Below are 17,307 nucleotides of genomic sequence, written 5' to 3' on the forward strand. Positions count from 1 at the left end.
TATTCCAGAGTCTAGGTTCTCCCTGCTGAAGCTCAGAGACTTCTGCTTCTGGGTTCTTAATAATTTCTTTGGCAAAGACTCAAACAGGCTATGGGAGCAAATTGCTCTGATCATTGCTGAGCGAAGCACCATGGATTTCTGCCTGATGGAGACCTTGATAACCAAGAGGGTTATTAGTCTTTACATACTGAAAGGAGGAAAATCCATGGGCGTGTGTGAGCTTTAGAGTGTTAATCTTTCTTCCTTGTCAAGTCTGGCTTGTTGCTTCCAGAGGAGTGGAACAGCAGGGACTGGATCTTGCTGATGCAGAGACCTCATGTGTCCATTATTGTCCCTCTGTGGTCCCCTCATGGGTGCTCCACCTCACCTTTTTCCTCATGACTTCATATTAAGTCTTTGGACTTATGCCAGTGTCATTCATGTATAAAGGAAATTAAGAACAAAATAAATAAGAACAGCTAATTTTCAAAGATTATTTTTACTGCAGTGTTTTTTTGAAGTTTTCTCTTTCCAGTAAAGGAGTCTAAAGTTTGGCTGTAGGACAAGTTCTTCTACTGCCAGATAGGAGGCCTCAGTTTTCTATAGGTAGTTTTGACAGTCAGATTGCCACACTGAGCCCCTTGCTTAGCACAAAATAACACTTTATATGAAACAGGAGGCATGAATCATTGCATTATAAAAATAGCCTCTTCACCAAAAACTCCACAGTAAGTAGGTTTTCTTGTAGTCAGATTGTGAAGAGTGAGGAAAAAGAACTCTGACTCAAAAAGTGGAACCAAAATCAGCCCTATTTTTCTACTAATATTTGAAATACATTATCCAATTACTCCCTTCTGCTGTCCTGCAATTTATCAGAAGTAATGTCTCTGTCACTTTGCTCTTGCAATGTCTGGTTTGAGTTACCCTTACACGGTGTAAATCCAGCACCTTGCCACAGTCTGTGGAAGTACACTGAAGCAAAATGAAAGGGAGATGAGAACTAGGCCTACTATTTGTTCACTCTACATAATTTTAGAAAGTTTCCCATCATTCAGAATATTCTACTTAATTTATGCGTAGATATTTTTTCAGAGCTTATTACAAGATAACTGTTGAATCTGTTTAACCAGCTTCCACTGAATCAGGGGGTACGCTCTGATGTACTTCTTTGATGTTCAAAAAGAAAAGCTTTATCATTTTATGAGACACCATGTAGGTTTCAACAAGCTTTGTATTCTTGCAAAATCCTTCAGCTGACATCCTTGCAATTTTGCACCTTTCTTGCAAATGTTAAAAAGTTGTTTGCAGTGCTTACACAAACAGGTGTAAAGGTTAATAACTTACACACAAATACAATAACAAGCAGTCTGCTGGTTTCAATGCTCTGTCTCTCTCTCTGCATTTGTGAAAATCCCAGCACATCTTCATCCAGCACCTGTTAAATCAGTTCCTCTGCTGACGTAAATTGGTCTTAGTCTATCGACTTCAGTGGGACTGTGCCAATATATATACACTGGCAGAGAGTCCTTCATCATGTCTACATTGATAATTAATGCCATCTATTGCTTTTTCACTCATGCATTACTTTTTCAGACCTTAAGGTCAACAGGACACCCTCTTTTTAAGGCATTACACATAAGAATAAATAAGCCAATGAGATAATAATGCTTCTAAAATGCTGAGAAGTGAGTATAATAAACTAGTGGATTATGAAGATGTTTTAATCCATCATTTAAGACACCAGCAAAACAACAGGTTCAAAAGATGAGTACATTTTATGTAACTTAAGTATTCTGCTATCATGAATCACCAAGTTTAAATATTACAGCTCAAAACCCTTCTTAGCCTGTTCCAAATAAATATTTATCATTTTTAGCAGCATTTTTTTGGTTCTTATTGAATGGATTAGCCCTGGAAAAAATATCTCCATTTTAATTATGGGTATTCATCTAAAAACAAATAGCATCAGAAAAATACTGGTTATCTGCTAGAAAAGCTCCTTTTAGAAGGATATGTTTCCTTAAAGAGACATCTGTTTATTTAGTAAATACTCCCCATTCCACTGGCAGAGAAAAATTAGTTTGGAACAATGTGTGGCTGATAAAGTTTTGAGCAGCATCACTGTTAACATTTGCCTGGGGCAGATCATCATGCTAGGTCACCAAACTGAGCTGAGGTGCGTGGGCTGCTGTATGTTCAGAGAATCTGGCTGGTCCACTCCCCTCCCACCCAGGGGAAGCACTGGATTTCATTGTTGGAGGAAGGTTAGTGTTATTTCCATGCCAGAGTTCCCATTAGTGTTCTTAAAACAGGAGAACAAATGTGTGGGAGGGTGTCTCCAGCTGGGTTATCCAACAAGCACAAACATTTTCTCCTTTGAAGCTTTACTCTGCTACTGTGGACTTCAAAGAACCTCAGAAACACTGTGCAGAGGCATTAGTCAGACTTCAAATTTGTTTTTTCTTCCCAAAATGCCATTAGTGGCCATCATAATTCAAGCAAGTACATCTGTATTTTTGATTTATTTATACTTAACATAATATTGCATTACCTGTCAAGAGGGCAAAATAATACTTCATCGTAAATGGATCGTCAAGAAAAATGTTTTTACAATGTCATGAATTGTTGATGGCTTCCTCTGCCAAAGCTGACATCTGGAAGTTTAATATAGCAGTATGTTACCAACAGCGTTTGTACTCCATAATGACCTTTTTTTCAATTTGAGAACCAGTAGGCCATAGTAAGATTAGCTACATCATGGTGCCCAAGGGAAAAAATACTAATTTGAAGAGAAAGCAATGAATTTAAGGTGGTTCTTGTTGCTTTTGCAAAGATCGCTGATACTCTGTTTTACTTTTAATATGTGTGGCTTATGTCATTTTGGTTGCCAGAAGTGGCAATAAGATGGAGGAAGATACTTGGCCAAACATATGTTGATGAGATAATTATATCAGTATGCAACAGTACATACTGCACTGGAGTGGGCAGGTTGCATATACTATGTGTCTGAACACATCCAAATTTTCAGATAAGCAAAAGACTGGTAGTTCTTCCTGCCTGTATGAGGAGATACATTAAAAAAAGGATCAAAGCAGAAGGGAAAGATTACATCAGCTGTTACTGAAGGAAAACAGTTTCTAAAAGTAATATATTGAATGGTCTGACAGCATGCAGCCATCTGGCGAGACCTTAACTGTGGGTAAAATCCACTTGATTAAACATACTTGCCTGTAGCAGAGATATCTGTACTTGAGTCCCTTCAGGTTTCCTTTGCAATCCTTACAGCTCCTTTGGTGGACTTGGCAGTTTTAGATTCACAGTTGGACCCAATGCTTTTAAAGAGATCTCTTATTGGAGACCTCACAGCAGCCTTCCAGTATCTGAAAGGGACCTACATGAAAGATGGAGAGGGACTTTTTACTAGGGCATGTAGTGAGAGGACAAGGGGGAATGGATTAAAGCTTGAAGAAGGGAAATCTGGATTAGACACTATGAAGAAATTCTTCATTATGAGGGTGGTGAGACACTGGAAAAAGTTGCCCAGGGAAGTTGTGGATAACCCATTCCTGAAAGTGTTCAAGGGCAGGTTGGATGGGGCTTGGGGCCAACCTGGTCTAGTGGGAGGTGTCCCTGCACATGCAGGGGGCTTGGAACTAGATGATCTTTAAGGTCTTTCCAACCCAAATCATTCTATGATTCTATGAAAGATCTTTTCCAACCTAAATGATTCTATGACAGGGCAGAGTTGTTACTCTAGTTTCCACACATGAGGACTGGCTATGGAATCTACAAAACATGTTCAAATTTGCAGAGTTTTTGCATAATTCCACATAGAATTGAACTCCCATCTTTTGGAAGTCTAATTCAGAGCCAGCTGACAAGAGCAGCTCAACAGAGAGCTCAGGAGAGGCAAGATTTATCTGCTTGATTGTGGGCTGGATACTGAGCACAGCAGAACGAAATATCCCAGCTGAGCAACTAGATATTCTGCTGCTTTCCATGGTTTCCAAATACTTGTGTGTATGCATTTGAATTTAACTTTTAAGAAAACAAGACAAAAGGACTGTTCTGTCTTTGTGTCATTTCTTCTTTCTTCTGAAGTATGCTTAAAAGGAAAAAGGATTTCTGACAGCAGCTATACATTCATGCTAGTTTGTCTTAAAAGATCACGTCTTCCCTGAACCAGGAGAATTAAATGCATAAAGCCTTTCATAGGAAGATATGCTAGAGATTAAAGAAATAACTATCTTTCATAATTCATATATAGCAGGACTGAAAAAATAATCTGTTATTATCTAGAGCAAAGAAAGTAATTTATATCTAGACATGAATACTTAATCATTAGACCAAGTGATGTTGCCCATATTAACACAGACAAAATAAATCAGTCTTCAAATCTAATGCAGCCCTTAAAATAAAAGAAAGATAAATCAGATGTTTGCCACTGTAAGAAAGATCTTTTACAGAATGATTGTGCAGTGACTGTACCCCGAAGTAGCATAAGAACAACATTAGAAAGGAAGAGCAGTTTGATTATCACAAGATAAAAGAATTACACAGGTTTTCTTGATACCTGCTAGTGTCCCAGGATGACAGCAGGTCACATTTCTTTATTTGGGGAGGAGAGGGGTTTGGCTTTGTTTGGTACCTTTTTTTTTTCCCCACAAAACAAAATGCTCTCGAGTTCTTTGACAAAACATTATTTTTCTGAGCTCTCAAATCCTGTTCAGTGCTACTGTTCATAGGATAGCTTATCAGCATCCAACAAAGAAAAGCATTTCCAGCAGTCTTAAAGTCACAACCAGATAAAAGATGCCTTACTCAGGCACACACCAGCAAATGTGCAGGCTCTCTCAAGAAAAAGCATTTTCCAGGAAGGGTTTACAATCAAGGAAATTATTAGTTAATTGTTAGACATAGTAGCCTCTTCATTCACCAGCAGACAGTGTGGGTGAAATGATGGATTCAGAAGCCACACTGGATATGAATATGGAAATGTTTGATTTTTCTTTAAAAAATAGTGTTCCTAGTATTCCATTTTCTGGATGAGGAATCAGGAATCCATGAAAAGAGGTTTCATGGCACTGTCCTGCCTTGCCTCAACTGTGAGTCATGCATCAGGTATAGTCATGTCTTGGAAACATTATTCTTTATATGCTTTTGTAACCACATGAACAATTATGATATATTCTTGCTGTATTTGTTCTTAAATTTTGACTTGGGGTTGCTGGGGACAGATTGCAAGCCAGCAACTTCTTCCAGATGCAGACTGTGAGACCCCATGCAAGCCTTAGTTATTTTACACATACAGAGAGTCTGTTACACTCTGTGGCCAAATATAACGCATTTGGGTTTGGGTTTTTTTTTCCCTCCGTGTTCTTTGCCACATATAGTCTAATCAGACTGGAGAGTGTAGCTTCAGTGATCAGTGAACATCTAATGTTCAATTTCAATCACATCAGATGCTCATAATTTTCAGCAACCAGATCCAGCTACACTAATAAGAGGTTTGGCTCCAAATCATTGTGAGACACTGACAGATGCACAGGCAGAACAGAGGATCGTGTGAAGCTTAAATCAATTGCATCATTCACATTTTATTTAAAAAAACCCAAAACATATAGTTAACCTTCCTGGAAGGAGATGGACTGATCTCTGGAAAATCCATACTGGGACCACTGCTGTTCAATCAATATCTATACCAATGGTATAGACAGTGGGATCAAGGGCACCCTCAGCAAGTTTGTAGATGACACCAAGCTGACTGGTGTGGTTGACACACCAGAGGGATGGGATGTTATCCAGAGGGATCTGGAAAAGTTTGAGAACTGGGCCTGTGTGAACCTCATGAGGTTCAACAAGGCCAAGTGCAACGTCCTGCACCTGGGTTGTGTAATTCTCACTATCAGTACAGGCTGGGGGATGATGTGATAGAGAGCAGCCCTGCAGACAGGGACTTGGGGCACAAGTGGATGAAAAGTTGGACATGAGCAAACAATGTGCACTTGCAGCCCAGATGGCCAATTGCATCCTGGGCTGCATCAAAAGAAGTGTGTCCAGGAGACCAAGGGAGGTGATTCTGCCCTTCTCCTCCACTCTTGTGAGATCCCACCTGGAGTCCTATGTCTAGTTCCGGAGCCCCCAACATAAGTGGGACATGAACCTGTTGGAACAAGGCCAAAGAAAGGCCACAAAAATTATCAGAGGGCTGAAACACCTCTGCTACAAGGACAGGCTGAGAGAACAGGGATTGTTCAGCCTGGAGAGAAGAAGGCTCTGTGGAGAACTCATAGAAGCCTTCCAGTACTGAAGGGGCTACAGAAAAGCTGGGGAGGGGCTTTTTACAAGGGCATGGAGTGACAGGACAAGGAAAATGGTCTTAAACCAGAGTAGGGTAGATTTTGATTTGATATTGGGAAGAAGTTCTTTACAATGAGGGTGATGAAGCACTGGAAGAAGTTACCCAGAGATCTGGTGGATGCCCCACCTCTGGAAATATTCAAGGTCAGGCTTGATGATGTTGTGAACAACCTGATCTAGCTAAAAAGGTCCCTGTGGACTGCAGGGGGGGCTAAGCTAGATGACTTTTAAAGGTCCCTTCCAATCCCATGCATTGTATTCTATAATTCTGTGATTCCACCAAGGCTGCGAAAGACCTCCGAGACCAGGTTCAGCCTATGACCAACACCACCACATCAGCCAGACCAGGGCACTAAGTGCCACATCCAGCCTTTCCTTGAACACATCCAGGATGGTGCCTCCACCACTTTCCTGGGAAGTCCATTCCAATGTCTGATCACCCTCTCCATGCAGAAGCACTTCCTAATATCCAACCTAAACCTCCCCTGGAGCAGCTTCAGGCCAGGCCCTCTTGTCTTGTCACTAGCTGCCTAGAAAAAGAGCCCAGCCCCTACCTGACTACAACCTCCCTTCAGGTAGTTGGAGTGAGAAGTTCCCCCTGAGTCTTTTCTTCTCCAGGCTAAACAACCCCAGCTGCCTCAGCATATCCCTATAAGACTTTCACTCTTGTCCTTTCACCAGCCTTGTTGTCTCCTCTGGACCTGCTCCAGCACCTCTAGATCCTTCTTGAAGTGAGGGGCTCAGAACTGGACACAGGACTCAAGGTGAGGCCTCACTAGTGCTGAGTAAATGGGGAGAATCACATCCCTACTCCTGCAAAGGCTGTAGTGAAACTCATGTAGAACAGTAACAATGACAGTGCCGAGCTTCCCTCACATTATGTTAATGTACCTTAATCATGGTGAAGAGGGATGAATGTTCCTGGAAATGGGAAATACTTGATGCATGTCCAAAGACTACTCTTCTCAGAGCCACAAATAAGATCTGATTATTTTTTTCCTGTCTTTGTAGAACTCTTTTATCTGTGTTCATAAAGTACCTGCAACAGTAATTCCTAGTCTGTGCTCTTGACCAAAAAGAGCCTGGACAGCACAAGATAATGTGGGAAACTGGAGACAGCCCAGTGACAAAGCTTCAGTCTGGACATAAGGAAATATTAACTAAATGCCATTTAATTAAATAAGATAAAGCAGTGGGAATGCTAGTCTGTAGATTTAGTTAAAAATATTGCAGTTAAGATGGAATCTACAAAATATTCTTATTTGATTAAGGAAGCTGTAAACTTTAAAGTTTATATTTCTAGTGAACATTTCTTTTGAGAATTGCCAAAATATAAGAAAAACCTTACTGATTTTTATTGGACAATCACTGCCCTGTGGGTAAGATCCAATATTATGTGCATACATGCTTCTTTATGTGTATAAAATCATTAGCAATTGTCCCATATTATCCATTTTATATGCACCATATTTTTATGCCTATGCTGCATAAAAATAATGCTTCTGCAGTATTTTGATAAAACAATGGGTTCACAGAAGACAATGGAGCAGAGCTTTATTGAGGTAATTTCTGAATTTTAAAAAAAAAATTGCTACTAAAAAAAACCCCAAACAGAGCCTACTGCCAGCATACAAAAATCATTAAATGGATCTTACTGAATCAAGGTTATATTTGCTTACAATACTTAAGTTTGCAATACATATGTATGCAAGGAAAAAAAAGAGATGCCATTAGAACAGAGGGATTGAACATTAAAGAAAAGCAGAGAGCCAAGGAAGAATTCATACCACAAATAATTTCACTATTAAGCCTCAAAATATTTGGACCATAAGTATTATTTTATGACATTCAGAAGTTTATCATCATGAGACCAGGGGGACAGTTGGAACGCACTGCTGCTGAAAGACAGATCTGTTATGCTTTAATATCACAGAGTTTGTTCTTAGTTATTCTTCACGAGATTAGCTAGAGACATTCCTATTATAGTTTTTGGGTAATTTTCCTGGAGTAGAGCCAAAGGCCTGCTAAAAGAAATTTACTGACTTCAGAAGAGCTCAGCAGATAACAAGGACTCAGGGGTTAGACCTTTGTCCTGTAAGAAACTGAATAACATTTGGAATCAACTTGCCTGCTTGGCAAAAATGTGCCTGGGACTCTCTTTCCTCAGGAAAGGAAAGGTGAGTCTGCCCTTCTGTTCATACAATTATTCATGTTTTGTGTTTCTTTAAACTGTATCCCTCACTTTGTTGAAGAAAAAAAAAAAAAAGAATTACAAGATTTATTATAAAGTTACATTTATATAAATCAAGTCCTGATAGTTTTCCTTTCTCACCCTTCAAGACCTACATCTCTGCTTCAGGAATACATCTATTTTTTCATCACTGCAAGTGTAAAACTACTTCTAAATCTGAAGAGAACATTACTTTTTAGTTCTCAACAGAACTATGAGCATTAAACCTTGTTCTGCCTTTGAAAAACCCTGTGCAGTTTATTTTGCTTGTATGTCAACAGGCTCTGAAAGTTGTAAACTTACAAGAAAAAAGGGACTAAAAAAGGACCTTGTTTCCATTCTGAGTTACTTAATTTACAAAAATGTTGATTTTATTAAGAAACGCTCATTGTTTGTTGCTGTATTTTTTGTAATTCTGACTTTGGACTTTGCAAAAAGAGAAGGGAAGGGAAGGGAAGGGAAGGGAAGGGAAGGGAAGGGAAGGGAAGGGAAGGGAAGGGAAGGGAAGTTAAAGCACGTTACTAAGGGCGTTATCCAAATACCTGTTAAACACTGACAGGTTTGGGTCATTGACCACCTCTCTAGGAAACTTCTTCCAGTGTTTGAATGGACAAACCATATTTTGAAGAAAGCAGGAGAGACATACACCACTTGTATACCTTGACAGAACACTCAGTAGTTTCTCCCAACTACACAGAATCATTCAGTTGTCACAATTTTAAAGAAAAGACACAAGTATAATCTTTAAAATAAGGAGCAGTGTCTCTGCATGATACCCTCAGATATATTTGTTCAATAACAAACATTTCAGTCAATTTAACAGAAGCAAAGAGTAATACTGCAGGGTGCAGGTTTTCTTTGATTTCTTTTTTTTGGGGGGGGAGGTGTTGTTGATTTGGTTTTGTATTAAACCTTAGGAAAGTCCCTGTAGATCCCAAAACACAAGCGCCATTAAGGTGGAATAAAATAATTATTCCCACATTTCCATCCACTTCTAGTTCAAGAGAGAAATAAAACCACTGAGTATCTCCCATCAGGGAAAACTCTTCTGTTAAATGTCACTGGCAAAATCACTATCCTAGTGGTTATGTCTCTAGGAATATATCCAGAAGAAAAATGGTCTTGTGTGTGTGTCCTGTGAAAGCAAATGTCACAGTGAAACCTTGGATCTGTACATTCTTTAGGTAATACTGAACTCACTTTTACTAGCTAAGGGAATCTGACTGCCTGCAAGCCTGCTAGGGTCTATGCTGCAATGCTTGCCAGGGATCATGCCGACAGTCCTCCCACAGTTTGCTTGGAGAGCAGATGAAATCTTTGTCACAAGCCACACCACCTGTCATGGCTTCCTATCTGAAAATGAAATCCGACCCTCCCATCTCACTTTTTTTTCCTTCTTTTATATTTTATACATCAGGGGATGACACCAGTGATTCAGATTATTTAACTTTTCCACTGTAGCTTGCCAAAAATCTGGTTCTTGACGTACCTTTTCTAAAAAGGAGTAATAGTCAGTGATCTCAGTGAAATAAGCAGGCTGGAGTCTCAAGCACATGGCATTGCACATTACATGGTGGGAGGGAGGAGCAAGGAGGGGGTAAATAGGCAGGGAAGGCTTTAGTGAGTGAATGACAAAGAGTAAAATGGATATCAGATCTCATGCAGGCACAGAAGGAGAAATCCTGTTAGTTACAGAGAGGGGGAAAAAAAAAGAGATAAGGAAAAAACTCAACTTCTTTCAAAATGGTAAATTCCTGTATTTTTACTGTCCATTTCTCCTCTTTCCAAATGTAGCACACTAGAGCAGTAGAAAGCAGGAATCTTAAACTCATAGAGCAAAAAGATATTTTTTAATCTATCCACCATGACAAATAAACAGACTTATAAACAATGAAAAAAAAACAATTAAAAAAGGAAACGAAAGCTTAACTGTAAAAGGTCTTTTCCATCTGTACAGTACAGACATCAGATTCTGATTAACTATGATACAGAGCTAATCTTTTCAATTAATGTAAATGAACTGCACTTTTATGTAGACTATTACCAGAAGGCACTCAATGATATTTTTATTCACCACATTTGACCTTAAAAATGTTTTGTAGTCATCAAGGATACAATTTTTCACACAGTGGGGATGTAGGAACAGCTAATTAAGTGGTGTTTAATGACATTTGTTCCTTAAAGGAGGGCTGATTAAATGTAGCATGTAATTTTTTACCAAATCAAGCAATTCAACCAATTTCCAAATGTGCTTAATAAGCTGGGCCTTAATAATTACACATCTTGCATAGAAGCACCATAGTCACAGTGGTTTGTGGGCTGGTAAATTTTATGTTATTTATTTGCAAGCCTTAGTTGGTTAGAATGCAGAATTCTGATTTCTTATTCCAACTTTATTCCTTTTTGAGAATAAAAGAAATTGTGTCAGTTTTAGAGAATGGAATATACTCAGGATTCACTTGTGAACAGTCACTGTGAAGAAACCTGGAAAGCATTTTATAAATACAGATCTTACTTTGGCATTTTTAAACCACCCATTGCAAACAAAGCCAGAATTTGCCTTGGATTTGAGCCACAGTTATCATGGCATCCTGTCTTTGAGAGTCAGCTTGTCTCCTCATCAGCACAGCTTCTATGGTCTAAGAGACTACAAACTACAACTTTCTTAAGCAGGGCAGCAGAGAGGGACGTGCTGACTTCCCCTCTCTGGTGACCAGTGACAGAACACCATGAAATGGAATTAAGCTGCATCAGGGACAGTTCAGATTGGACATTAGGAAATGGTTCTTCACTGAGAGGGTGGTCAGTCACTGAAACAGCCTCACTGGATGAGTGGTCATGGTGCCAACCCTGTCAGAGTTCAAGGAACATCTGGCTGATGCTCTTACTGATATGATGTAGTTTTAGGTAGTCCTGCAATGAAAATGGAGTTGGACTCAATAATCCATATGGGTCCCTTCCAACTTGAGATTTTCTATGACTGTAATTCTATGATCCTTCCACTGTAGACTGTAGCAACTGAAGTTCAATTGGTTGTAGGTGAAACAAATTGGAAGTTTTACTGGCCAACGTCAGTCAATGTCAGAAAGTGCCCCACTAATGGCAAAGATTGACAGATACATACACTTTGTATAGAAGCAACAACAACACGCACTCTTCCCCAACAAAATGTTCATGATTCAAACAGCAACAAATCAATCTTACAGCAATGAGTCTCCAGGTTTTCAAGTGAAAAGAATCTGAAATCCTCCTACAGCTTAATAGTTGCAGATCAGGGATAATGATGCATAAATAAAATGCTTAACATGTTTATATTTAAAATGTTACCGCTTTACAAAAAAAGTTAATTTTATTGTTATAATTACAAGCACTCTAATTACACTCTAACAGCCATCAGGGGTCATCTCCCAGTTTCATCCACCAGCCGGCAGTGACACTTCTGCCAACTACAGGGATGTATATCCGTATGTGCTTTGGAAAATAATGAGAGTTTTCACCTACTTTCAGGACTTTCAAAAGTGTTATGGGGCTCCAGTGGTATGAGGAGCTGCAACACAGATTCAGGAGAATTATAAGAAGAACCTGGCTATATTGCAAACACAACTTTAGCTCTCATTTTGGCTCTCTTGTAGTGATGATAAACGTATATTAACTAGTGTAACTAGTGGTAATGTAGGAGTGTTTTTTCTCTGGCCAACAAAGGTATTTTTCCTGTATAAACTTGGCATCTACATATTTATATCCTTCAAATATCTATCAGAGAGAGGGAAAAAGAGGAAGAAAAATAAATAATCAAATGTTGAAAAATAATCACAATTAGGCTGGATTTATTTCTGATTTATTATTTTCTTTGACAAGACATGCACATGATTTCTAGTAGAATAATTACAAGATGATTGAATGCAGAAAAAAAATATACTTCATAATATTTAATCTTTGCTTTGAGTTTCTTGAAGTCGCTTGTGACAGATAAGTTTTATTGTTTTACAGCGCAATAAACACCATCAAAGTATTTTGAAAACTTGTCAGAAAAGTTCTAAGTACACCCAGTTGTGCAACTGATCTTTCTAAACAACTGATTTCTATTTTTATGTATTGGTCCCAATGCAACATTATAACTTGTCAGTAGTAATTGAAGGCTGAGATCCCAAATCATTTTCCTCAAAAATTTAGAACAGAAGTCGCTTTTTTAAGTATAAAACCAAACAGCCCTATGTATGAAGGCCCAGAGACCACTATTTAAGATAGTATATTCTCCAGTCAGAGAAAGTACTTAGTTGATTTATTCCTTTGTATATCATGATCTAAAATCAAAAAAAATAAAAATGAAGTGACACCCTGCAGTTAACTAGGTTTAAGTATTTTTTTAATAAAACTGTTAAATTTATTAAACAGAAAGAAAGCTGCAAAATTACCAGTACATTAGCTTAGAAATAATGAAAAAATACACAACATATTTCACTATAATAAGTCAAACTTCAATAAAAATGAAGGACAAACAAATTAAAGAACAAATTGGTTTGTCTTGTGGTATAATTTTCAATTCAGTTCAAAGGAGTTCAAATTTTCACAAAAAAAAAAAAAAAAAAAAAAGATGAATAATGTAGTTTTAAATAAATCATTTTTTATCTCTTTTGTATTTCAATTCAATCAACAGGCCAAAAATGCAAGTGTTTGCACAGCTTTAGTGTCAGCCCTGGAGCTAGTGGAATCACTCACTCATCTTTCATTTTCATCCATTTGAGAGGAGAGCACAGTAAGTGGCAGAGGTAATGACCTCATCTCACCTTAACAGCAAGTGTGAGTCTTTCTTATAGACTCTACACACAATGTGCTTCTCGTCCTGTCAGTATGGGGAATAGGACCCATCTAATTAATTACACATCCAGATTTGAACTAGATAATGGGCAGCTAATTAGCAGAAGTGATTAAATCGAAGATATGCAAAGCTCTGTTGAGAAAGCTTTCTGAATCCCACTTCTGTCTGTAGCTCCAGCTCGAAGTATATGATTTCCACCTGCAAGGAATGGAGCTCACATTGTTCTCCTCAAATACACCAGTACTCAGATTCACTTCTGGTATTTTCTGTCAACCTGACCCAGCAAAGGAGGCTCTTTGCCATAACAGAAACCTTCAAGAAACTAGAACCTTTCCCTTTCTGCTTTCCTTTCCCTCACATAACAGACTTTTTCACTGATGATAGGAATATTTCCCATAGGCAAAGAGAGGTGAAACATTCCTGGGACCAGCTGAGGTCTGGAATTGCCTCGGCAGCTTTTTTATTCAACAGGTGGCCAAGAAGGATAACTTGACTTAATGATGCTGTTTCAGCACTAACTTCTTTGGCAGTCATTGTAAACATTTTCAAGACAGGGAACAGGTGTTCCAACATGCTTCGCTGGGCAGAATGAAGAACAATTCCCTCCCTGGTGTCATTGTACATGATGTATTCAATGATTGCTACTTTCTGATCAAGAATACATTCACTCATGTAATAGAGAGCAATCCATCTGGTTTTGTAGTCTGGAATGAGTTGTTGAAATAAGAAGTAATTACTTTGCTGAGGAGGAAGGGAATAGTGTCTGGAAATAAGGCTGGCTGAACAAGTTTTGCTTAGATTTAAAACCAGCTGAACACTGGAAATGTGGCTAGAATATTCAGGGGTTTGTTTTTCCATATAGAGGAAGCATATGTAAGTGGCAAGGAAGGAGAAACTGCAAGATGAAATGAGAACAAAATCAAATTGAAGGGGGTGAAAAAAACAAAACAAAACAAAACAAAAAAACAATCTAGGAATCAAATTCTCATCCAGTGTATTTTATTGTTCCAGAGGCAATGAAGTTCTGCTGACTAACGTCAGGTGAGGATTCAGTTGTGCGGATATAAAGGCCATTTTTAGAATGCTGTTATCATTAATGAAGCAGTCACACTAAAAATTCTTCATTGCCCTTACCTGACTGGAAATATCCAATTTCTTCTTCCAAATATAGAAAAAGATTTCAGCATTTTACCTACTGTCTTGTGACAACTGTTGGCAAACGTTGCCCTCCCTTAGGACGATCACGCGATACAATGTAACACCTGCATTACCTAGAAAAGCTCAAAATTGGCTTTTGATGAAGACAAGGGAGAATGATTTTGTGATGAATTGCATTTAACACAATGCCATGGTGGCAGTCATTGGAAAGAGACTCAGGAAATTGAACTAATTTTTGTATCTAAGAAGCACAGAAAATAACTTTCTAGGATATTAACTTTTATTTTCTAGAAGGAGGCCTAACTTTAACACTACTTTTTTCATTCTTCTAATAAATAGGCAAAAATGCTCAAATACTTATTTTTGCCCAAGAATTATACTAGAAAATCAATACCCCAGCACTGAAAATTCAATCCAGAGGGTAGTAGATAATCTGTAACTATGAGTCTCTTGTGCTTCATAAGATACCTTTGTGCCTGTATGAAATCTATGGTTTTATACAGAAAATCTGGTATATCAGACCTAAAAACTCTTTATGCCTTCTTTTTGTCTATTGTCTTCTTTTGTGCAAATAGATAAAGAGGCAATCTTAGAGAAGAAGAAAAAAAACAACAAACTAAAGCAACAATGAGCTATAACAAACTCACTTAAATAGTCTTCTATGCACTGCAGAAGATATTATTAAGGAGACATGAATATTCTGAGATAAGTTATTTAAAAGCAGTTTCATGTATTTGCTAGTTGAGAATACCATGGTGAATACCTAAACTTGCAGTCTAGACCAAAAAATGTAGACTTGTAAAACTCAGCACATGAATTCAAGAAAGTAAAAAAAGAGAGAGAAAAATGGACAGGGGAGATGACATTCATTTTCTTAGCTTAATAGTCTCTTTGTTCATTGGAAGAAAAAAGGACTATGGTTATTTACTGTTGGCACAGGACTGCTAGGAACTTGGATGCTCTCATAAACACATCCTTAATCTTCCTGTATCTGTGAATCATGAGCTCTTACAGATTGAAGGAAGATTAAAAAATTGTCAAGCCAGTTTTCCTGACATTTTGAAACTACCCCTCAGAAAGGGAAACCTCACTGAAGGTGCAAAAATTTACATGCAGAGAAGACTGGATGGGTTATCCCATGGTAGGGTTATCAGTTTGACATACCCTCCATAGTAGTGCTAAAAGTCCCAACACCTCTAAAAAATATGTGGCTTAGAGCTTATATGCTTATACATGTGATTTTAGAGATTTTTTAGACAGAAGCAAAGCAGCAGCCTGCCCTGTGAAATTCCCACTATGATCATTAATTGTCTGAGAGACTGAATTTCCGTGTCTGGAAAAGTCTTGAGTGATTGTTTTGGTTTAATCCCAGCCAGCTGCAATGCCCCACAATTCAAAGGAGACAGAAATGATCAGTAAGAATTGGAAATCTTTGGTGAGAAAAAAAAAAAAAAAAAAAAAAAAAAGACAGCTGCTGCATTGGACCATGGAGAGGGACAAATAACTTTGTAGCTGTTGTGGTTTAACCCCAGCTGGCAACTGAGTCCCACACAGCTGCTCTCCTCACAGTGGGGTGGGGAAGAAAATCAGAAGAGTAAAAGTAAGACAACTCATGTACTGAGATAAAGACAGTTTAAAAGGTAAAGGAGAAGCAGCACATGCAAGCAAAGCAAGACAAGGAATTCATTCACTACTTCCCATTGTTCAGCCATCTCTCCTGGAGAGCAGGGCTCCATCACTTGGGAAGACAAACATCCTAGCTCTGCAGAATTCTTTCTTTCCTCCTTCTTTCCCCAACCTTTTGTTGCTGTGCACGGTATCATAAGATATGTGATACCCTTTTTGGTCAGCTGGGGTCAGCTGTCCCAGCTGTGTCCCCTCTCAAATTCTTGTACACTTCCAGCGCACTCGCTGGTGGGGTGGGGTGAGAAGTGGAAAAGTTCTTGATGCTGTTTTCATCACAGATCCAGAACACAGCACCATTCAAGCTACTATGAAGAAAATTAAATATAACCCAGCCAACACCAATATGATTTTCACCTCTTATTCCACACCATTTACATCATGCTCATGTCCCACACTGCCCAACATCCTCATTCACCAAACTCATTAACCCTTCCTGTCCATTAGGATATCAGCCCCGTCCAGATATCATACCTAAAGCAAATAAAATCAGGAAAGGACACACAAACCCCATTTAAGTCAATGGGAAAACTCCTGTCAATAAAGCAGAGTTGCCACATTAGAGAACAGTTTGGAAAGTTGAACATCTCAATATGCCATTCAACAGGCCTGATGGTATGAATGAGTCCATGATAGCTCTCAGATTGCTCCTTTGGCTGATCCATGGTAAATCTACCACTCAGATACAGTGTGCAGTTTCTGTTCCACTCATTCAAAAGGTATACAAGAAGGGGAAAAGAATCACAGAAAGCAGTAAGTATGATCAAAGACACGGAAGAACTTTCTCATGAAAAATTATAGCATAACGTTTCCTCTAGTAGAATGAAATGGAAAAGAGGTCATTTAAAGGGGATATAACAGAGGTCTACAAAGTCATGAGTGGCATGAAGCAAATAGAGTAAATTTTTAATGTGTGTCCATTATAAGTAGAGGCAATTGAATGAAGCCAGTAAGAGACCAGATCAAAAGGAACAAAAGAGGATTTGGTTCTTCACACAATAGGTTGTAGGTCTGTGTAACTCCTTGAGAAAGGATTTCAATGTATGCAAGAGAGTTTCATTGGTTTAAAGGGAGATTG

Source organism: Chaetura pelagica, unplaced genomic scaffold, assembly GCF_000747805.2.
Source record: "Chaetura pelagica isolate M959 unplaced genomic scaffold, ChaPel_1.0 scaffold200, whole genome shotgun sequence".
In the NCBI taxonomy this organism is placed as follows: Eukaryota; Metazoa; Chordata; class Aves; order Apodiformes; family Apodidae; genus Chaetura; species Chaetura pelagica.